The sequence below is a fragment of the Zingiber officinale genome, chromosome 1B, assembly GCF_018446385.1.
Source record: "Zingiber officinale cultivar Zhangliang chromosome 1B, Zo_v1.1, whole genome shotgun sequence".
In the NCBI taxonomy this organism is placed as follows: Eukaryota; Viridiplantae; Streptophyta; class Magnoliopsida; order Zingiberales; family Zingiberaceae; genus Zingiber; species Zingiber officinale.
Genome location: NC_055986.1, coordinates 11,190,617 through 11,213,922, shown reverse-complemented (window position 1 = coordinate 11,213,922; position 23,306 = coordinate 11,190,617). Strand labels below are relative to the sequence as shown.

Sequence of the window (23,306 nt, the reverse complement as noted above, 5' to 3'; positions counted from 1 at the left end):
CGAAATGAATCCAATTCAAATACCTTATGTGTAGGAATTGGATCAATGGATGTTGGATAGTGGATGCTCTAGACATATGACTGGAGATAGATTGAAGCTCACTAAGCACAAATACCAGAACCTAGGATCAGTTGCATTCGGCAACGACGGTAAACTTAAGGTAATCGAAAAATGTAATATCGAACTTAGTTCCGATTTCATTATTCGAAATGTTTTGTTAATTGAAAATTTTAACTTTAATTTACTAAGTATAAGTTGTTGGTGCAATATTCCCTAGGTCAAGGTTGACCTGGTTGACTGAGCTTGAATTGGTTCGAGCTTGAGTCTTGATATTTGGGTTTCGATGTTTGACAATACATTGAGACAATACATGAAAATTGCAGGTGCAATTGGTCATATGGGGATATTGTGAAGGAAAGTCAAGTAGGTCATGGTTGACTAGATATTTGACTGGAAAGTCCTGGTGAGTGAAGCCAGGCAGAAGGAAAAATCCTGGTGAGTGAAGCCAGGTGAAAATCCTAGTGAGTGAAGCTAGGTGAAAGCTCTGGTGAGTAAAGCCAGACAATTGTGAAAGACCTAGTGAGTGAAGCTACGCAGTTGAAAAGTCCTGGTGAGTGAAGCCAGGTGAAAATCCTAGTGAGTGAAGCTAGGTGGAAGTCCTAGTGAGTTAAGCTAGGCAGATGAGAAGTCCTAGTGAGTGAAGCTAGGCAGAAGGGAAGTCCTGGTGAGTGAAGTCAGGCATGGGAAAATCCAGGTGGATCAAGGCTGATCAGACACCTGGTATTGTTAAGTCCAAGTGGGTCAAGGTTGACCGAACACTTGGCACGAGGAGAAAGTCCAAGTGGGTCAAAGGGATTGACCGGACACTTGGTGAGAGAGTCCTAGCAGGTTAAGGGTGGTCGGATGCTAAGCATGATGTACCAGCAGGTCATGGTTGACCGAATGTTGGTTTAGGGGACTTTGGACTTGGTTTTGGGCAAAAACCATGAGCTAGATCGATCAGCCGATCGATTGGCTCATGCCCAATCGATCGGCTGATCGATTGGGCAAGTCCTCGCGACAAACCTTCTTCCAATCGATCAGTGGATCGATTGGGGAGAAGTGTCGCACGAACAGAAAGCCTCCCAATTGATCGCCCGATCGATTGGGAGCCTCCAATCGATCAGGCGATCGATTGGGAGGTGCGATTTTGTGCGATAAGCCCTAGATCAATCGGTCGATCGATCCAGGCGATTTCCAGGAGCACAGAGGCACTCTAGATCGATCGGTCGATCGATCCAAAGCCTCCCCAATCGATTGGGAGCAATCCAATCGATTGGGATTCGACCATTGGCGTCGTATTTAGTTGTTGGTGAGCGTTTCTCTCCTGGGATCTCTCGGTTTTCTTCTCCAGCGACAACAGCGACCATAGAGCTTCTCCACAGTCACTCTCACGCTAGATCTTGAAGGTTCTTGGAGGCATTTCCAAGTCAAGAGGCGGATCTACATCAAGAAGAAGAAGCTAGGGTTAGGGTTTCTTGTGTAAACCGTGTAAGCTTTCCCTTTATTTGCTTCTCTTTGTTTCTTGTTGTATTGAGAGTATTGTAGGGCTTCTCTGCCTTCGGTAGTTACCAAAAAGGAGTGTTTTATTAGTGGAGGGTGCGTGAGTGTGTGGATTCTTGGACTAGTCACCTCTTCTTAAGGTGGATACCAAGTAAATCCCTAGTGTTAGTGTTGTGTGGTTGTTTCTTTGTATTTTCCGCTGCATTTCATCTTTGAAGAAGCAAGCAACGACGAGCACGAGATCGCGCCGAGCTATTCACCCCCCCCCCCTCTAGCTCCATTTTCGGTCCCAACATAAGTCAATTGTGTGATAGTGGCTACCTAGTTATTTTTAATAAATCTAGGTGTTTAGTTAAAAATATTAATAACCCCGAAACCATACTTAAGGGATTTAGAAAGAATAACATCTACACAATTGATCTACTCAAATCATCAATAAAGTGTCTCTTGACACAACAAGAGGAAACCACTCTGTGGCACAGAAGACTGGGTCACACTCATGTCAAACTCATTTCCAAAATGAGTCAAAATGGCTTAGTTAGAGGGCTACCCAAATTACGAAACCTAGAAAATATAGTTTGCCAAGCTTGCCAACAAGGTAAGCAAACCAAATCAACCCATAAGTCAACCAACCTAGATAGAACTAATTCCTTACTTGAGCTCCTACATTTAGACCTATTTGATTCACATGGAGCCAAATCACTAAGTAAGAACCAGTACTGCTTAGTCATAATTGATGATTACTCTAGGTTCACTTGGGTAAAATTTCTAAAGACAAAGGATGAAACCTTTGAAATTTTTAATAATTTCTGCAAGTTAATAGAAAATGAAAAAGACACCAAAATTAAAAGAATAAGAAGTGATCATGGAGGTGAATTTGAAAATCAAAGGTTTACCCAATTTTGTAAGATTAATGGATACAAACATGAATTTTCATGCCCTAGAACCCCTCAACAGAACGGTCTAGTGGAATAGAAAAATAGAACCCTACAAGAGGCCGCTAGAACTATGTTAAGCGAGTATAACTTAAATCATCAATTTTGGGTTGAAGCAATAAATACGGCAAACTACATTCAAAATTGAATTCTAATTAACAAACTTCATAATAAAACCCCTTATGAAATATTATAATAAAATTCTCAACTTAAAATATTTAAAAGTATTTGAATGTAAAGTTCATATTTTAAACACTAAAGATTACTTAGGAAAATTTACACCCAAATCAAACCAAGGATTCTTTTTAGGATACTCCTCAACTAGTAGGGCCTTTAGAGTATATAACCAAAATACTTTGAAAGTTGAAGAAACAACTAATGTAATCTTTGATGAAGACAATAACCTACCTAATATAAATTAAAACGTTGACATCAATCCAAAAATTACAGAAGACGATGAAATTCAACCTAACATTAGTATAACAGAGGAACTAACTCCTAACACAAATATAATACCAACAAGAATAAGTACTACTCACCCACCTGACCAAATTTTGGGTGACCCAAACCTAGGAGTTAGAACTAGTTCTTCGTATAGAAACTTGAGTCAGATTGCCCTTATTTCTAAAATTGAGCCTAAGACTATAGAGGAAGCCCTACCTGACCCAGATTGGATCATTGATATGCAAGAAGAGTTAGCCCAATTTGATAGAAACCAAGTCTGGAAACTTGTACCTAAACCCGTAGATAAGTCCATAATTGACACCAAATGGGTATTTAGGAACAAATTGGATGATCAGGGTGAAATAGTGAGAAACAAGACCAGACTAGTAGCCAAAGGTTTCAGTCAGGTTGAAGGTTTAGATTATGACGAAACCTATGCACCAGTAGCTAGACTCGAATCCATTAAGATGCTGCTGGCTTATGCAGCACATAAAGGATTTAGATTAAACCAAATGGATGTCAAGTCAGACTTTTTGAATGGATTTATTAAGGAAGAGGTATATGTAGGTCAACCCCCAGGTTTTGAGGACTCAGATCATCCAAACCATGTATTTAGACTAAAAAATGCCTTATATGCACTAAAACAAGCACCTAGGGCATGGTATGAACGGTTATCTAATTACCTAATATCCAAGGGCATTAACCAAGGTCAAATAGATCAGACTCTATTTGTCAAAACCATTGAAAAAGATATTTTTATTACCCAAATCTATGTTGACGACATAATTTTTGGCTCAACCAACACTAAACTTTTAAAAGAATTTGTTAACTTAATGGAAAACGAATTTGAGATGAGTTTAGTGGGGGAACTCAATTTTTTCTTAGGCTTACAAATTAAACAAATCAAAGATGGAATCTATATTTATCAAACTAAATATGCTAAAGAACTAATTAAAAAATTTGGCATGGAAAATTCAAAAATTATAAACACCCCAATGGCAACAAATAGCAACATTGATTCTGACCCAGAAGGAAAACCAGTAGACCCAAAGTACTATAGAAGTATAATAGGTAGCTTACTCTACCTAACTGTAAGTCGACACGATATTTTATTTGTAGTATGTATGTGCGTAAGATACCAATCTTGTGCAAAAGAGTCACATCTAACATATGTTAAAAGGATACTTAGGTACATTAAGGGCACCCTAAATGTGGGACTTTGGTACCCTAGAACTTGCACCCTTGACCTTTTTGGCTATTCTGATTCAGACTATGTCGGGTGCAAATTAGATAGAAAAAGCACAAGTGGTAGCTGCCAAATTCTAGGTCAGTGCCTAGTAAGTTGGTCAAGCAGAAAGTAACACTGTGTTGCTATATCCACTACTGAAGCTGAATACATAGCCCTACGAGAATGTGCTTCCCAACTTTTATGGATGATGCATACACTAAAAGACTATCAGCTAGAATACAAAAATATAAAAATTTTAATTGATATTGTGAGTTCAATTAATTTAACCAAAAATTCAATTCACCACTCTAGGACCAAACACATAGAGGTAAAACACCATTTTATAAGGGATCATGTAGCTAAGGGTGAAATTGTACTCAGTTATATTGAGTCCAAATCAAACCTAGTTGACATTTTCATAAAACCCTTACCTGAACTTGAGTTCAGTGCACTTAGAAGGTAAATAAGAATGTGTTGGGTAGAATAGTGTTTGATTTTCAAATCAGCTTCCTACTTCTATTTTTAAATATCTTATTTGTTTGTTTTCAAAACTTGTGAGTATGATTTCATAAATACCTTTTAAATTATTTTGAAAAGTGTAGGAAAAATGGTTTCAAAATCCCAACTTTGCTAGATTTTCAAAATTTGGACTTAGCCTAGGCTCTACCTTAGAAATCATGTTCCCCTAGAATTCAGCTAGAGCATCTCATAAACACCTAGGTGTACCTTGATTGTGCTTGCAAAACATAGAATGGTGTGAGATGCATAGGGCACAGCCTGGACTCAAGAATGCTTATATCTATGCATCAATATGAGTCTGGGCGCTAAACACCTAATTAACAGTAATCAAGTCAAGTCATCCAGCCCTAGTCAAATCTAGCTGGATCTATTAACTTAACTTGACTAACCAAGTGAAATTTGTTGCCCTCTAAGTAATCAGCTTGTAGCTAAATGGTTAGACATGTGGTCGCGAACCTAAGTACTTGACTTTTAAATTTTTGAGTTCACCCAGGCTTGAACATTAGTGTTGGTGCAATATTCCCTAGGTCAAGGTTGACCTGGTTGACTGAGATTGAATTGAGTCAAGCTCGAGTCTTGATGTTTGAGTTTCGATGTTTGACAATACATATAGGCAACATATGAAGATTACAGGAGCAATTGTTCATGTGGGGAGATTGGGAAGGAGAGTCAAGTAGGTCAAGGCTGACTGGATACTTGACTGGAAAATTCTGATAAGTGAAGCCGGGTGAAAGTCCTGGTGGGTGAAGCTAGGCAGTTGGGAAATTCTGGTGAGTGAAGCCAGGCAGATGGAAATCCTAGTGAGTGAAGTTAGGTGAAAGTCCTAGTGAGTGAAGCCAGGCAGATGGAAAGTCCTGGTGAGTGAAGCCAGGCAGATGAAAGTCCTTGTGAGTGAAGCCAGGCAATTGGAAAGTCCTAGTGAGTAAAGCTAGGCAGTTGAAAGTCCTGGTGAGTGAAGCCAGGCAGATGAAAGTCCTAGTGAGTGAAGCCAGACAATTGGGAAGTCCTAGTGAGTGAAGCTAGGCAGTTGGAAGTCCTAGTGAGTGAAGCTAGGCAGTTTGAAGTCCTGGTGACCGGAAGCTAGGCAATGGAAAGACCTGGTGAGTGAAGCCAAGCATGAGGAAATCCAGATGGGTCAAGGTTGACCAGACATCTGGTGGAAAGACCAAGTAGGTCAAAGAGATTGACCAGATACTTGGCACGAGGGTCCAAGTGGGTCAAAAGAATTGACCGGACACTTGGTGAGGGAGTCCTAGCAGGTCAAGGGTGACCGGATGCTAGGCATGATGGACCAATAGGTCATGGTTGACCGGATGTTGGTTTAGGGGACTTTGGACTTGTTTTTGGGCAAAAATAAGGAGCTGGATCGATCAGCCGATCGATTGGCACATGCCCAATCGATCGGCATCGGATTGGGTGAGTCCCCATGATAATGCTTCTCCCAATCGATCAGTGGATCGATTGGGGAGAAGCATCGCGCGAACAGAAAGCCTCCCAATCGATCGACCGATCGATTGGGAGCCTCCAATCGATCAGTGGATCGATTGGGAGGTGCGATTATGCGCGATAAGCCTTGGATCGATTAGCCGATCGATCCAGACAATTCCTGAGAGCACAGAGGTACTCTGGATCGATCGGTCGATCGATCCAAAGTCTCCCCAATCGATTGGGAGCAATCCAATCGATTGGGATCCGACCGTTGGCGTCGTATTTAGCTGGTGGCATGCGAATTTTTTCACAGATCTTGACCAGAACTCATGGCTTTCTTCTCTATCGAGCACAAATCTTCACAGCGACTTCTCCACAGTTCTCACGCCAGATCTTGAAGGTTCTTGGAGGTTTTCCAAGTCAAGAGGCGAGGAAGAAGCTAGGGTTAGAGATTACTGTGCATATCTTGTAAGCTTTTGCTTGATTTGTCTTTCCCTTCCATTTCTTCTTGTACTGTGAGCTTGTAGGGCTTCTTTGCCTTTGGTAGTTACCGTAAAGGAGTGTTTTATTAGTGGAGGGTGCATGAGTGTGTGGATCCTTGGATTAGTCACCTCTTGTGAGGTGGATACCAAGTAAATCCTCGAGTTAGCGTTGTGTGTTTTGTTTCTTTGTATTTTCCGCTGCATATCTTTGAAGAAACAAGCAACGACGAGCACAAGATTGCGCCGAGCTATTCACCCCCCCTCTAGCTACATAATCGGTCCCAACAAGTGGTATCAGAGCAAGGTTGCTCTTCACCGGAATCATCGCCGGAAAGGGAAAAGAGCTAGAGGGTGAAGAAGTTGGAGCAATTCTACAAGTCAAAGACTTCATCAAAAGGCTCAACTTCAATGGAATTCCAAGACGTGCTTGGATTCGATACAAGGGTTCCTCCATTATTTATTTCAACAAGCTTCGATCTTTGGAAATTAAGGATCGAAAATTTCTTGATGATGGAGATAGAGCAATGGTTTGCTCTCATGGAAGGATTTGAAGCTCCAACAAACTCCAAGGGCAAGCCTCTCAAGAAAAGCAAATGGAGCCAAGAGCAAGTTCAAAGGAGCAAGGCAAATGAGAAAGTGACCAAGCTTTTGGTCAATTTATTGCCAAGCAATATTTTGGCTCAAGTTGGAGAATTCAAGGATGCCAAGGAGCTTTGGAGCAAATTGGCAAAGATTCATGAGATCCCCTTCACTATACCAAACCAAGAAAAATCGAAAGAGGGTGACTCATTGGAGCAAGACTAAGAGGAGGAAGACTCCGAGGTTGAGAGATGCTCAACTTCAAAAGAAGAAGTCCAAGAAGTCTCATCTTCAAAGGAATGCAATGAGGAGGGCAAGGAGGGAGCATACTCTTTGTTCCATGTACAAGATGAAGATGATGAAGTCTCCACCTCTAGGATTGAGGGGGAGCAATTTTCATTGACATCAGATCAAGAAGAAGGAGAAGTCTCCACATCCAGGTCAAGAGGAGAAGAGGATGAAGAAGCTTCCACCTCCACAAGTCAAGCAAAATCAATGGGAGGAAAATGATTTTCAGATCAAGAGGAAGCCTCTACCTCCGGATCCAAAGGAGAAAGTGTCATCCCTACACATGAAGGTATAAATGTTTCAATTAAAAATAAAAATCATATTACATGTTTTGAGTGTAGGGAACATGGGCATTATAAGAGTAAATGCCCCAAATTGGCCAAGAAGAAGGGTCAAGTGGCACTAAAGGGCAAGGTGAAGCCCAAGGAGACCGTCCCCAAAACAAAGAAGAGCAAGGAGCACATTGTGTGTTTCTCTTGCAATCAAAAAGGACATTATAGAAGTCAATGTCCTAAGGGGAAGAAAGCAGTCAAGGCTCAAGGAGGAAGCACAAGTCAAGGGGGAGCCTCCAAGGTAAAATGAAAGGTATCGTTTATTGAGCCTACCCTTTTAAATAATGGTCAAAAGCATGCTAAGTCAAATTTTTATCATTTTAATGCTATTTACCATAAACATAGAAAGCATGATAGCATTAAGGAAAATCATGTAGTTTTTCATGCTAAGACTACCACACCTAGGATTAGGAAGGTAAATAAAAATCTAGACAAGGAAACTAAGAATTTTGGTTATAGGTCTAGAAATAAAAATGGTCATGAATTCATTGAAAAACCTAAAGCTAAGGACTTAATGATAGAAAATCAAGTCTTGAGGTCAAGACTTGATAAAATGAAAAAGACCCTAAAAATGATGGAAAATATCCTAAAAGGGCAAAATGAGCAAAACCTAGGTCTAGGAAAACAAGGGTCATCCAAGGGTCATAGGGGTTTGAGATACAAACCTAAAATCAAAAAGGATGTGCCTTCTTACCATATGGTTCCATATAATTATGGAGTCAACCCTAGATCAAGTGGTCAAGTCAAAAATACTAGGGAGGTTATCCCTAAGAGTATTTTTGCAACAAACGTAACTAAGACTTCTAAGAAGTCTAAGAAAGTCACTAGAAAGGTCACAAGGGAAGCAATCCCTAGGGTTGACCTAGGAAATGTGACCAAGGCTTCTAAGAAGCCTAACAAGGTCACTAGGAAGGTATCTAGGGAGGTTATCCATAGCGAGTACCTAGAGCATCCAAGGAGCACCAATAGATTTTGGGTTCCTAGGACCATTTTCTCTACCCCTTAGATGGGTTAGAGAGTGTCAACTCTGATTAGAAGGGTAGTTAACCCAACTTTGATGAAGTTGACACTCGGAGAGCATTTTCAAGGTTATTATTAACCTTTGGAAATGAAAAGGATAAATGCTTACTCTTGGGAAGAGTAAAATGTGTCACATTTTGAGAAATTGGATGATATTTTAAGTGACACAAATTGATAAAATCATAAGAACTACCAAGTTGAGATTTTGGTATGTTCTTAGGGAATTAAAGGCAATTTATACCTTAACTCAATTGGTTACTCTTTAAAAGAGTAAATTGTGTCAAAACTTGAGGAGTATGCTTTATTTTAAGTTGGCACAAATTAGAAAAAGTAAAAGAAATGTCAAAAGTGGGTTTTGGCATTTTTCTTGGGAAATAGTGGGCAATCTAGGTTTAAACTTTAAGATTAGCTAAGGTTTAAGGATACTTAGGATAGTTAACCTAGGTATTTTATTTATGCTAATTTGCTATACTTTGTTTGTCCATAGTATGTCATGACATCATATTGTTGCATTCATGCCTTAATTATGAAAAATACAAAGATACCATGTCATGTCATACATATATCATGTAGTCATAGGAAATTTTCTTTTGAAAATTATTTCTCCTTGATGTACGCCATAACACATCATGCATTGTTTTTAATTCCTTGCAAACTAAGGACAAATGACATTAACTAACAAGTGACATCGTTGGTGGATGTTCATAATTTCAAAAAATGCCTAGATAGATATGCATGATCCCTAGATTAGGGCAAAACCAAAATCTTATATCTCACTAGGAACTATAAGGTGACTTATATGTGGTTTCGTACACATTAAATACAAGTGAGATGTTAGGATGATGAACAAAACTCAAGATGTTGATTTAGTGCATTCCTTTGAGTTTTAGGTTCATCAAAACACATAGTTATGTGGTTTCCAATCATTGGGAAAGCTAATGTACAAGTCATGTGCATTGAGCCCAAGGAACATGGTTGGATATTGGTTTTGAAAATGATTTTTAAATGATTTTGGAAAACCTTGGTGAAGACTATCTTTTGATAGTGATCATCATTAAATAGTTGAGTACAAACTTGAAGAAAACACTAAAATTTTTGTAAGTTTTCAAGTTTATGTCAATCTTTGAAAATATGATTTATTTTCTTAGAAAAATATTTTTCCATGATAATATATGCCCTAAACAATATCTACACCAATTTTCACAATTTTTAGAATTTTGTAGAATTTTTTGGGAATTTCTGAAGTTGACTGAAATGGAATTTCAGCAATTTCAGAGCTTCAATCGATCACTTGATCGATTGGAGTGCCTCAATCGATCGGGTGATCGATTAAGAAGGCATTTCTTGTGAGCAGAAGCTCGCTGGATCAATCAACCGATCGATCCACGCAGTCTGAATCGATTAGTGGATCGATTCAAATGGGTTCAATCGATTGGAACCCAACTCCAATCGATCGGGAATATTGATTTTGGCTAGGAAAGTCTGATTTCAGCATTTTGAACCATTTTTAGTCTATAAAACCACTCTTAACCCCTTGGAATATATGTGTATACATTTAGGGGGAGCTTTCATGGTGAAAACAAGGATGGATTGGTTAGGAAAGACTAAGTAGAGGTTTAGGTTGAGGTTTGGTTTCAATATTGAATTTATGAACCTCAAAACTTCTAAATTTGGGGCTCCTAAAGTTTTAGGGATTCCAAGTCATTGTTGGTGCAATGACAGAGGTTACGACCATGTCTTTAGGGGAGTTACTCTTTAAGGACATGAAAATTATTTTTCATACACCTTGGAAGGTGGTTAACCTTCTTTAGTGAAAATGCTCAAGGTTGAGCATTTGACTACAATGGAGAGTGGATATCTTCATTAGTTCAGTGGTATATGCTCAAGATGAGCATTTGATAATAATGAAGGGTATGAGACCTTCATTATTGTGTTGTGAGCAACGAGTGAAGTTGTAAACAACGTAGGGTGACTCTTCAGGAGGAGAGTTAGTTTTTGATGTGTGCCCAAAGATGGGGAATGTATGGTTTTGATGTGTGCCAATAGGGGGAGAATGTAGGGTTTAAGTTAGGCCTTCATTTCCTAAATAGGGGGAGAATGTGTATTGCCCTATGGGAAAAAGGGAAAGATGAAGGGAATCCTCATTCATATATTGGCATGAAGGAAGTTGAGGCTATGAGATTAACCTAACTTAAAGGAGGTATTGTCAAACATCAAAAAGAGAGAAATTGTTGGTGTAATATTTCCTAGGTCAAGGTTGACCTGGTTGACTGAGCTTGAATTGAGTCAAGCTCAAGTCTTGATGTTTGAGTTTCGATGTTTGACAATACATATAGGCAACACATGAAGATTGCAGGTGCAATTGTTCATGTGGGGAGATTGTGAAGGAGAGTCAAGTAGGTCAAGGTTGACTGGATACTTGACTGGAAAATCCTGGTGAGTGAAGCCAGGCAGTTGGGAAATCCTGGTGAGTGAAGCCAGGCAGATGAAAATCCTAGTGAGTGAAGCTAAGTGAAAGTCCTGGTGAGTGAAGCCAGGCAGATGGAAAGTCCTGGTGAGTAAAGTTCTGGTGAGTGAAGCTAGGCAGATGAAAGTCCTGGTGAGTGAAGCCAGGCAATTGGGAAGTCCTAGTGAGTGAAGCTAGGCAGTTGAAAGTCCTGGTGAGTGAAGCCAGGCAGATGAAAGTCCTGGTGAGTGAAGCCAGGCAATTGGGAAGTCCTAGTGAGTGAAGCTAGGCAGTTGGAAGTTCTAGTGAGTGAAGCTAGGCAGTTGGAAGTCCTGGTGACCGGAAGCTAGGCAATAGAAAGACCTGGTGAGTGAAGCCAGGCATGAGGAAATCCATAGGGTAAAGGTTGACCAGACATCTGGTGGAAAGACCAAGTAGGTCAAAGGGATTGACCGGATACTTGGCACAAGGAGAAAAGTTCAAGTGGGTCAAAAGGATTGATCGGACACTTGGTGAGAGAGTCCTAGCAGGTCAAGGGTGACCGGATGCTAGGCATGATGAACCAATAGGTCATGGTTGACCGGATGTTGGTTTAGGGGACTTTGGACTTATTTTTGGGCAAAAACAAGGAGCTGGATCGATCAACCGATCGATTGGCACATGCCCAATCTATCGACCGATCGATTGGGTGAGTCCCCGCGATAATGCTTCTCCCAATCGATCAGTGGATCGATTGGGGAGAAGCATCGTGCGAACAGAAAGTCTCCCAATCGATCGACAGATCGATTGGGAGCCTCCAATCGATCAGTGGATCAATTGGGAGGTGTGATTATGCGCGATAAGCCTTGGATCAATCAGTCGATCGATCCAGGCAATTCCTGAGAGCACAGAGGCGCTTTGGATTGATCGGTCGATCGATCCAAAGCCTCCCCAATCGATTGGGATTCGACCGTTGGCGTCGTATTTAGCTGGTGGCGTGCGAATTTTTTCATAGATCTTGACCAGAACTCACGGCTTTCTTCTCTAGCGAGCACAGATCTTCACAGCGACTTCTCCACAGCTCTCATGCCAGATCTTGAAGGTTTTTGGAGGTTTTCCAAGTCAAGAGGCGAGGAAGAAGCTAGGGTTAGGGATTACTGTGCCTATCTTGTAAGCTTTTGTTTGTTTTGTATTTCCCTTCCCTTTCTTCTTGTACTGTGAGCTTGTGGGGCTTCTCTGCCTTCGGTAGTTACCGTAAAGGAGTGTTTTATTAGTGGAGGGTGCGTGAGTGTGTGGATCCTTGGATTAGTCACCTCTTATGAGGTGGATACCAAGTAAATCCTCGAGTTAGCGTTGTGTGTTTTGTTTCTTTGTATTTTCCGCTGCATATCTTTGAAGAAACAAGCAACGACGAGCACAAGATCGTGCCGAGCTATTCACCCCTCTCTAGCTACATAATCGGTCCCAACAATTAAGGCTCTGATACCTTACTTAAAAGAAATTAGCTAATTTACAATCAATCTAACTCAACTCATGCTTGGACATTAAGGCTTTAAGCTCCTCTTTTGCCTTCAAAAGTTTAACAAAAAATTCCAAAAATCCCTTCAAATTTAGCTAAGTTTTTGCAAAATTTAGCTTATTGCTTCCAAAAATTTCCTTTCAAAAATCATTTTGTTCTTTTTAGCCTTAGTCGTTCTTAAATGTCTTTTTGAAATTGTCAACAAAGTCTTTTTCAAATTTAGCTAAGTTTTTACAAAATTTAGCTTATTGCTTCCAAAAAATTTCCTTTCAAAAATCATTGTGTTCTTTTTAACCTTAGTCATTCTTAAAAGTCTTTTTGAAATTAATAATTGTCAACAAAGCCTTTTTCGAATTTAGCTAAGTCTTTCAAATCTCTCCCTTAATAACTGTTGAAAATTTAGCTAAGTATTTTCTAATAGATTTTCAAAATTTAGCTAAGACTTTCAAAGTATTCCAAGATGCTTTTCAAATTCTAAAACATGTTTTTCAAAGAATTCAACTAGGCTTCAAAATTGGCTAAAGTTATATTTCAAAGTTAACTTTTTATTAGCCTTTTAAACTCAGTTGAAAGAAAAATTGATCTTTAGACTTTGATTTCACTTAGCTAAGACTTTTAGAATGAATTATAAAAAGCTAAGTCTCCTAAGGATTTTTTTTTTGAAACTAAAGTTTTTACTATGAAAAATCTTTCTCTAGCAAAATTAATTGATAAAGTTTTAGAAAACCAACTTCGAGCTCAAACTATTTTACTTAGCGAATCTGATTTACAAGAAATGTTGCTTAAAGAATCCTTACTTAGTCTTTTTTCCTCTTACCTTTTTCCTAAAATCTTCGTGAAAAGTAAAGATTTTTTCAAACATGTTTATTTTTTGATAAATGGCAAAGGGGGAGAGTAGGAAAATTCAAAAGAAAAATTTATAAATAAAAATTTATAAAGAAAGCCTTTATTATGGGGAAGCCTGACAAAGTTTAAGTTTTAGCTTAACCATGCTGACATTCAAAATTTATTAAGCTTGCTTACTTAAACTTTATGCATCTATTTTACTAAGCTTTGAATTTCAGTTGCCATAATCAAAAAGGGGGAGATTGTTAGTGCGGGAAGCATCTGACGATCGACCGTTGTTTTGATAATGGCAAAGGAATTCAAAGTTAAGTTGTTTTGTGATCTAACGTACTTAACTTAGTGTTTCAGGAAAGTCCTAGCTACGGTTAGGTAGGTGGAAAACCCTAGGGGGTGGTAACCCTAGGTCATAGGGGGTGGTAACCCTATGCGGAAAGTCTTGGCTGGTCGAGTGCTTCAGGCGAAAGTCCTAGGGGGTGGTAACCCTAGGTGGAAAGTCCTGGTGTCGCGAACCAGGTGAAAGACTGGACGGGCCGGGAAGCGGAAGTCCAGCAGAAAGTCCGGAAGCTTCAAAAGCTGAGCAAAAGTCCAATCGATCTGGAGGATCGCACTGGCAACAGGTAAATCTCCTGAGTGGAGTAGGTGAGGACGTGCTCCCCGTAGAGGGAACAGTAAGCGTCGGGTCGACCTAGGGTTTCCGGTTGGAAATCCGAAGTCAGACCCGGACAGTCCGATGATTGTCAATTATATCTATTATATTGTTTCTGTGCTAACTTTGTTTTGCAGGGTTTATGTTTGGGACTAACATATTTTGCAGGAACAAAGAAGCACACTTAGCCTCGGATGAACAATGTCCAAGGCGCCTCCATGGGGCTTGGAGGCGCCTCAGGTGCTAGCCGAAGCCAGCTGTCCAGAGGAGCTGGAGGCGCCTCGGACGTCGTTGGAGGCGCCTTGGACCAGGCGTTGGAGGCGCCTTCAGTGTGATAAGGCGTGACCAGATCAGAGCTGATCCACGCGTGTGACTTAGCGGCCTGGAGGCGCCTTGGATAGGCTTGGAGGCGCCTCCATCACTGTTTTATAAGGAGGGTTCGAGCAACACTAAATTCAAGAATTCACAAGAGATCCTTCTGCGTTCTACTGCTAACAAGTTCATCCCGAAGTGCTGCAGCAACCTTCCGACGACTCGGAGCTCCGCTGTTTTAGAATCTGTCGTTCGGTATAATTTACATTCAAGCACTCATTGTAAATCTTAATCTGTACTATTGTTTCGAGCTTATAGTTGTTGCCCATCGGAAGTGATCAACGATCGCGGGCCTTGGAGTAGGAGTCGCCACAGGCTCTGAAACAAGTAACTGCTCGTGTCCTTGTGTGTTGTTTTGTCCCCTTTTCTTTATTCCGCTGCTTAAACTCGTACGATTTATGAATTCGAAAAAGTGAAAGCCACGAACGCTATTCACACCCCCCTCTAGCGCTTTCGATCCAACAATAAATTATAGGATCGAAAAGAATTTGGATATCTCCACAATAGCATGATATTGTCCACTTTGGGCCTAGGCCCTCATGGTCTTGCTCTCGGGCTCTCCCCAAAAGGCCTCATTCCAATGGAGATATCTTTTCTCTTATAAACTCATGATCTTTTCCATGTGTTTTCAATATGAGACTATATTTGCAACTTTGCAACACCAATAATTCCCCCTCAGACAAAGGAGCATAGGCTTCCCATGTCCGATCATCGACCCACCAGGTCTTCCTGCCCCTCGGTCCACCCGACCTATTAGGACTTCCTGCCTGGTGTCTGGTCCTCTTGATCCGAACATAGGAGCCCCCACTTTCTTTGTTCGAGGTCAATATTGCACCCACATGGCTCAATCAGATCATATCTCTTGTGCACAGTCGGCGGTTAAACCTTCTGGCAGTCCAGGCTCTGATACCAATTATAGGATCGAAAAGAATTTAGATATCTCCACAATAGCATAATATTGTCCACTTTGGGCCTAGGTCATCATGGTTTTGTCTTGGGCTCTCCCCAAAAGGCCTCATTCCAATGGAGATATCTTTTCTCTTATAAACTCATGATCTTTTCATGTGTTTTCAATATGAGACTATGTTTGCAACCTTGCAACCCCAACAGTTCCGGCATAGGAACGTCTTATGTCATGTCAAAGTTTCGGTGAATAATGTTCTGGCTTCTCAGCGTCTATAGTCTTGACGGCGTTGCCGCTATTCGAAATAGAGGATGAAGGACGACGTCAGAGGCGCTCTTTTGCGTGGCCAGATTGAGCAGCTCATAGGTGCGTGCACGACGGTGATGGGAGACACAAGCGGCGTGAGAAGACGAGCGCCCAATGGTAGGCGGAAGTGGAATTAGGGCAAGATCGAGTTTTTAATAAAAACTTTTATTTTAATTAATAAATATATTTTATATATTTTAAGCCCGACCGATTATTTTATTAAAATATAATAAAAATTAATATATATATATATAACAGATTTATTATTTATTCTTAATATATTTTTCCCTTTCCTTAAATATTAAACGTGTTATTTTTTAATTCTTAGATTACTAATAATCTAAACATAAATTAAAATTTTTAATTAAGTCAAAATTTTAATTGTATTTTTCTATATATATATATACACACACATCGCGCTGCGACTGTTCCGTGAAATGATATTAAAATTGAAATGGCAGAGTCCGCGATGATTACCGCGACCGTTCTAACGAACCATGGTGGTCGGGGCGTCTTTAATGACGCCTCACGCGCTATGGTTCCGAATGGATCTAGGTCCACTGAGCCCATAAAAATAAAAAATAAAAAATAATAATAATTTTGGAAAAGGGAAAAAAATATATAAATGGATTGAATCGACACCTCTTAGCACAGGCCGTCGAGATGGCGTTATCGCTTTCGTTTGCCTCCGTATGTTTTTAGCAAATTCATTTATAACAAGTAACGCCCCCAAAAAAGTATTCGCGAATTATTTTTCGCCTATTCGTGAGCACGTGTCTAATGTAGAGGCGGTATCGTATACTGCTTCTGTACCTGCTTATCGTGGAATTTCTAATAGTTTATTTTTTCCTTAAAATGTTTTCAGGCAAGTGTATGTGTAAAGATCACAGCCATTTGCCCCATCTCATTGCTGGAAAGAATCAGTGATCAGTTGAGATGGGAGTAAAAGGATCCATCATTTCGACTTTCATGGAAGGCTTACTCGTTCCCGATCCTCTGCCATTCCAGCCCTCTCTATCTCACACCTCGTGAGCCGGAGCCCCTCACAGAGGTCGAAGAGCATGACCTCCGACTCGCTCTCCGGAGATTATCAACCATTTGCGCAAGGTGTGCGCAAGCCAATATCCCTCTCCTAATTGACGCAGAGTACTCGTCGGTCCAACCCGCAATCGATTACTTCACATACTCGGCGATGCGAGAATTCAACCGCAGCGAGCAACCCATAGTGTACAACACAATCCAGACGTACTTGAGGGATGCCAAGGAGAGGATGGCGAACGTCGTCGAAGCTGCGGAGGAAGAGGGGTTCTCTCTGGGCGTTAAGCTTGTAAGAGGTGTCTATTTGACCAGAAAGACCCAGTTGGCATCCTCCATGGGCGCCCCGTCTCCTGTACACGGGAGCATTCAGGAAACGCAGGAGTGCTTCGATAGTTGCGCTTCCTTCATGATGGAAAGAGTTGGCAGAAAACCTGGTGCAGTTTTTCTTGCCACCCACAACGTTCATTCTGGTGAATATACAAGTCGATGATTATCTTCTTGACTGTCAAATTTGTAGTGATTTAGCTCGACGTACGTAGGACAAGTGGCTGCGATGAAGGAGGAGGAGCTGAGAATTGGAAAAGATGATCAAAAGCTGCAATTCGCACAGCTGATAGGGATGGTGGATGGGCTTTCATTGGGACTCAAGAATGTCGGTTTCCAAGTGAGCGAGTACTTGCCCTTTGGGCCAGTGGAGTAGGTCATACCTTATCTCCTTAGGAGATCAAACGAAAATAGAGGATTCCTTTCCACTTCCTCGGTAGATAGACAACTCATAAGGTTTGTGATGTTTGTTTATCTTAAAAAGTGTTTACATGTGTCATATGCTAATTATTTATTCTGTAGGAAGGAGCTGTTGAGAAGGGTTGTCACAACAATTACTGGAAGAACTTGAAATTCATACTTCACTAGGAAAGAAAGAGAGGGATATTTCCCCATAACTATGAATGAGTATTTTATATATGTAAGGAATTGGTGCTCTCTTAGACAAAATTACCTCGTAGATTTGTACATATTTTAGTGCTAAAGAGAAGAGCAAATCTATTAAAGCAATTTAAAATTGTATGATCATTTCTCATCTGAATCAAAGTTTGTTAGCATTTTGTCATTTCGAAATTCGTTCAAAATAGAGTGGGATTGCATCCACACCTATTTTGAAATCTCTAAAACTATGTGATACGGTATGTTGTGTATGTTGTAAGTGAATTCAAAAAAAATATGAAATCGATGATTAAGATGATATAATAGTCAAAGTCAACGTGAGGTGACGGTTAAAATAAAAGTATCCACATATTTAGATGAGCCACCTCTCAAGAGCGAGGCTTTCAATATAAAGTCAGACGGATTTGAACTCGATCAAGGCCACGGGGTACAATTCCTTATATCTTATGGGCATAACTCCCAACACGAACTATGACGGGCCAAGAGCCGGCCGGACATACAAGACTCAACGTCCCACTCAGAACTCTTCGCTCTTCATACGAGCAGAACTTCTGCATTAACACGCGCGGACTAAGAGTCGATCGGATATATGGGACTTAGCTGCCCATGCCTCGGTATTTCTTATAAACAGGGCTCTCAGTATATATCCGCCTGACCCCAAAGCCGATCTGACTTAAGATACTTAGCACTCCATTCCGTAGTGTCAAGATACACAAAATAAACCTGGGCGGTTCTAGTATCGGTCGGGCATACGAGACCTATTTCTCCACTTTTACAATACAACTTTCAGTATAGAGATAGTCAGCACAAGAGTCGGTTAGACATACGGAACCCAACTCCTCGCTTCTACAATACAACTCTCAATATATGATCGGCCGACCTTAATGTGTCGAACGGACCTATGGGGCTAAGCTCCCTACTTCTCATGTATCAGTCTCCCATCATACAGTTGATTGGCTACAAGGGCGGTCAGACTGCCTTCAGGAGACAACATTGTTAGAGAATCATAACAACCTGTTAGAAAATAACAGCTACTTATTAGGGAATATTCCGCTATTATAAAGGTAGATCTGCTACCTTAGCGGCCCCCTAGTGCCAACCCCACGGAAATATTCAGCTATCATAGCATATACATGTGAGGGAACCTTTCTTTGAGGGTGTCCGTACAGCTTATATTGTCTGGCTTTACTTGACATATTATGATATCAAGCATGCTCAGCCGCCTTATTAATACAAAGGTTATAAAAGACAATTCATATACCTATAACGGAACCTTCCACGAGGATGACCGTACATATTTCATTACTCGACATATTCTAATATTAGACATTCTCTAACACCTCATAATTACGAGGGTTCTGAGGGTCAATATACAAAGGGGTTCTCTCCATTGGCCAGGTATGCTTTACAACGTGATAAAACGCGTGCATCTACTGTTCATCTCCTTCTGCACTTTTCGCTCGGCTACTGTTCTAACTTAAGCATCGCAATGTCTGCACCAGGGACCCCCTCTTTGATTCTCGCTCTAACACTTTCCTTCACACTCTTTATGTTGTGCGCATGAAGGAGTACCAGGTGTCATCTCTTCTATTAGGAAATATTAATTATTAGAAAATATTTATTTGTTTCCTAGTTATTAGTAAATAATTATTATTAGGAAATACTTATTTGTTTCCTAGTATTTTATGTATTTTCCTATTTCACACTTGTAATGATATTTATATACCACATGTTATCATTAATAAAGTATGTGAATTATATCGTCAACATGGTATCAGAACGCTAAACTTAACAGTAACTTTTTTTTCTTTTTTTTTCACAATACCCATCGATCGCCTTCTACAATGGCTGCTGCTGACAACATCACTCATCAGCTATCTCTCACAAATACTCCTGATTCACTTTCTGGCCTTGTGATTCTCAACGTCAATGCTCAAGCATCGTTGAAACTCACCACCTCTAATTACTCTGTCTAGCGCTTGCAGTTCACGTCTCTTCTATTCGGATATGACTTACTGGGATTTGTTGATGACTCACGTCCCTACCCCCCTACACAGATAACACCTACAGGCGCCATACTCCCTTAGGTGAATCCTGATCATATTCTCTGACTACATCAGGATCAACTTCTCCTCAACGCTATTATAGGTTCGATATCTCCTACTCTTGTGTAGTTTATTTCTTCATCAACTTCATCTAGAGATGCATGACAGACATTGGAAAGAACCTACACTACTCCGTCACATGGCAGGATTATGACTCATCGTCTTGCCAACCCTCATTAGGTTAACAAATCTATCACTAAGTATATGCAAAACAGCGAAAGAAATATTGATGCTCTTGTACTTATGAATGTTAAAGTTGATTTTGATGAGCTCTCCATTTGTATCCTGAATGGTCTTAGCTAAGATTACTACAATATCTCACATGCTCTGCATGTTTGTGACGTCCTCATTACCTTTGATGAGCTATTCGAGTAGCTCCTCAGCTATGAAGCCCAGTTAAAAGTCTCGACACAATCTCCATCTTTGACACCAATTACTTCTCTTGTGGCTGCAGCAGAGAATTCTCATAATCGACATTCAAACTATCGTGGTGGTGGCCAGCAAGTTTCGTTAATGTCCCATCAATCGCGCCTGTCTACTCTGGGTTGTCTGCGCGTTCTCCTGCACATCTACTGTATCTAGTCTCAATCGTTATCTTGGGTGCTGTCAGATCTATAGTGTCCAAGGTCACTCTGCTCTCCAGTGCGGTCATATGACTACCTTGATGCTTGCTCTGCTTCCGCTAGGTCATCCAAGTGCTCCGCGTCCCACGTATAGTGCACTGTTTGCCCACACTGCCGTATCATTTTACACCTTCGTTTGATTCTCAAGAATGGGTGGTTGACTCTGACGCCTCTCATCATGTCACCACTGATCTCAATACTCTCTCATGTATAAGCATTACTCTAGAAATGATAGCGTCGTCATTGGTGATGATTCTAGGCTACTCATTACCCACACTAGTTCTTTCTCTTTCTCCCCTTCATCTTTGCCTTTAATTTTCTCCAATATTTTATTTGTGGCATCTATGTCAAAAAATTTGATTTATGGCGCTGCACTTTGTGATACTTATCCTATTACATTTTTTTCTTTGATTCTTATTTTCAGGTGTTGGATCGTCAGCAGGGTCTATAGAGATGGTGTCTATTGTTGGCCAAAATTTACATCTATGCTATCATCCCTTCTACCTTTTATGTGTTTGTCTCGTCATATATTTTCTTATATCATAGTCATTTAGGTCATTCGCCATTAGGTGTTTTGTAACATTTTTTGTTATCCTTTGGTTTTTCATTTCTTGTGGATATTTTGTCTAGTTTTTCATACACTTCGTGCAATATTAATAAAAGTTACAAATTATCCTTTCATAAATCTAGTATTTCGTCTCGTGCCCCTTTGGATATTATCTTTTCTGATATTTGGACATCTCGTATATAATCATTTGATGGACTCAAATATTATATTATCTTTGTTGATCATTTTACGAAGTATATATGGCTTTATCCCTTACGTAAAAAATTGAATGTATACTCTACCTTTATTGCATTCAAAACTCTTATTGAAAATTGGTTCTCGATGACTATCAAAACGCTCTTCACTGACAATGGAGGTAAATTCTTAGCCCTTCGCTCCTTTCTTTTATTCATGGTGTCAATCACCTTACAACTCTACACACTCCTGAACACAATGGATACTCTGAATGTTGTCATCGATATATAGTCAAAATTTATCTCACTTTGTTGCACATAGCATATATTTCACTCACTTTCTTACCTTATGCTTTTGCTGTGATAGTTTATTTGATTAACCATATTCCTAAGGTCGGTCTTTCCAATTATTCACCACTGTTCTTAATCTTTCTAAGCTTCGAGTTTTCAGGTGTTTATGCTTTCTGTGGCTGTGCCCTTACTCTCACCACAAGTTTGATCCCAAGTCAACCTCTTGTGTCTTCCTTGGCTATTCTCTCACCCAGAGTGCCTTCATGTGCTATGATGTCACTCTCAAAAGAGTCTTTGTATCTAGTCATGTAAATTTGTGGAACATATTTTTTCATTTGTCGTCACCTCCTCCTTAGATTTCATAGTAATAGACACTGACTCTGAGTTCTCTGCCACACCAGTCCTCTCGTGGGACCCTTCGGCATTGGTGCCGCAACTTGCCACTAGCCGTAGGCGCCCACAATTGACTTCTTCACCAATGTCATCATCGCTGCCATTATTGCCTCCTGTTGTTAGGCCATCTACCCCCCCTCGCTTCTCTAAATCAACATCTCATGCAAACTAACTTCAAAAATGCCATCTACAAACTCAATCCAAAGTATCTTCTTCATACTAGTCTTCCATAAACCTGTGAACCTCTTTTGTCACGCAAGCGCTCAAAGATTCGAATTGGGTACATGCTATGCACGAAAAGTATGATGCTCTTCTCCATAATCAGACTTGGACTCTTGTCCTGCCTTCGCCGGACTAAAATCTTGTGGGTACAAGCGGGTGTTTCTCACTAAGCGTAATTCTGATGGCTTAATTGATCGGTATAAGACTCGACTTGTTGCCAAGGGATTTCATCAATGTCCTGGTGTTGACTTTCATAATACATTCAACCCTATTATTAATGTAGTAACAATGCGCATTGTTCTTAGTTTGGCTGTGAATCAAGGGTGGTGTCTTCACCGACTTGATGTCAACAATGTGTTTCTTAATGATCGTCTTGTAGAGGAGGTTTATATGGCGCAACATTTGGATATGCGCAGTGCTGAGTTTCCATATCATATGTGTTGTTTGCATAAGGCGCTTTATGGCCTAAAGCAGGCTTCGCGTGCTTGGTATTTAGAGTTTTGTGTGTTCTTGGTCTCTCTTGACTTTGTCGCATCTCAGGCTGACATCTCCTTATTTATTTATTTTCGAGATGGTACTATTATTTATTTTCTTGTATATGTAATGATCTAATCATTACAGAGAGTGATGTTTCTTCTGTTGATGTCATAGTATGTAAACTTCATGCAAAATTTGTGATTAAGGATCTTAGGGCTCTTTCCATCTTTTGCGGTGTTAAGGTTCGTCCAATCTCAAATGGTCTTCTCTTCTCTCAACAAAAGTATGTCACTAATCTTTTCTCGAAACACAATATGTTTGACTCCGAGCCGATCTCCACTCCTGTTGCTGCTGGTTCTTGTCTTACTTTGCATGATGGGTCTATATTTTTTTATCCGACTAAGTTCTGACAAGTGGTTCGAGGCCTACAACATCTCCGTTGACTCGTCCTAATATTTCCTTTGTGGCCAACAAGCTCTCATTGTTTATGCATGCTTCTTTAGAGACGCACTGGGGTGCTGTGAAGCGTCTACTTCGGTATTTCAATGGTACTAGGGATCTTGCCATTTGTTTTCTTACGGATATAGCTCTTACTTTTTATGGTTTCTCCGATGCGAACTGGGAAGAGATACAAATGATTGGTGTTCTACGGGTGCGTT

The 23,306-nt window shown here is 40.3% G+C and overlaps 1 pseudogene; it reads left to right on the top strand.

Moving 5' to 3' along the window:
* Window positions 1–16,478: 16,478 nt before the first annotated feature.
* Window positions 16,479–17,748, top strand: LOC122027428 (annotated as a pseudogene).
* The last annotated feature ends 5,558 nt before the right edge of the window (window positions 17,749–23,306 follow it).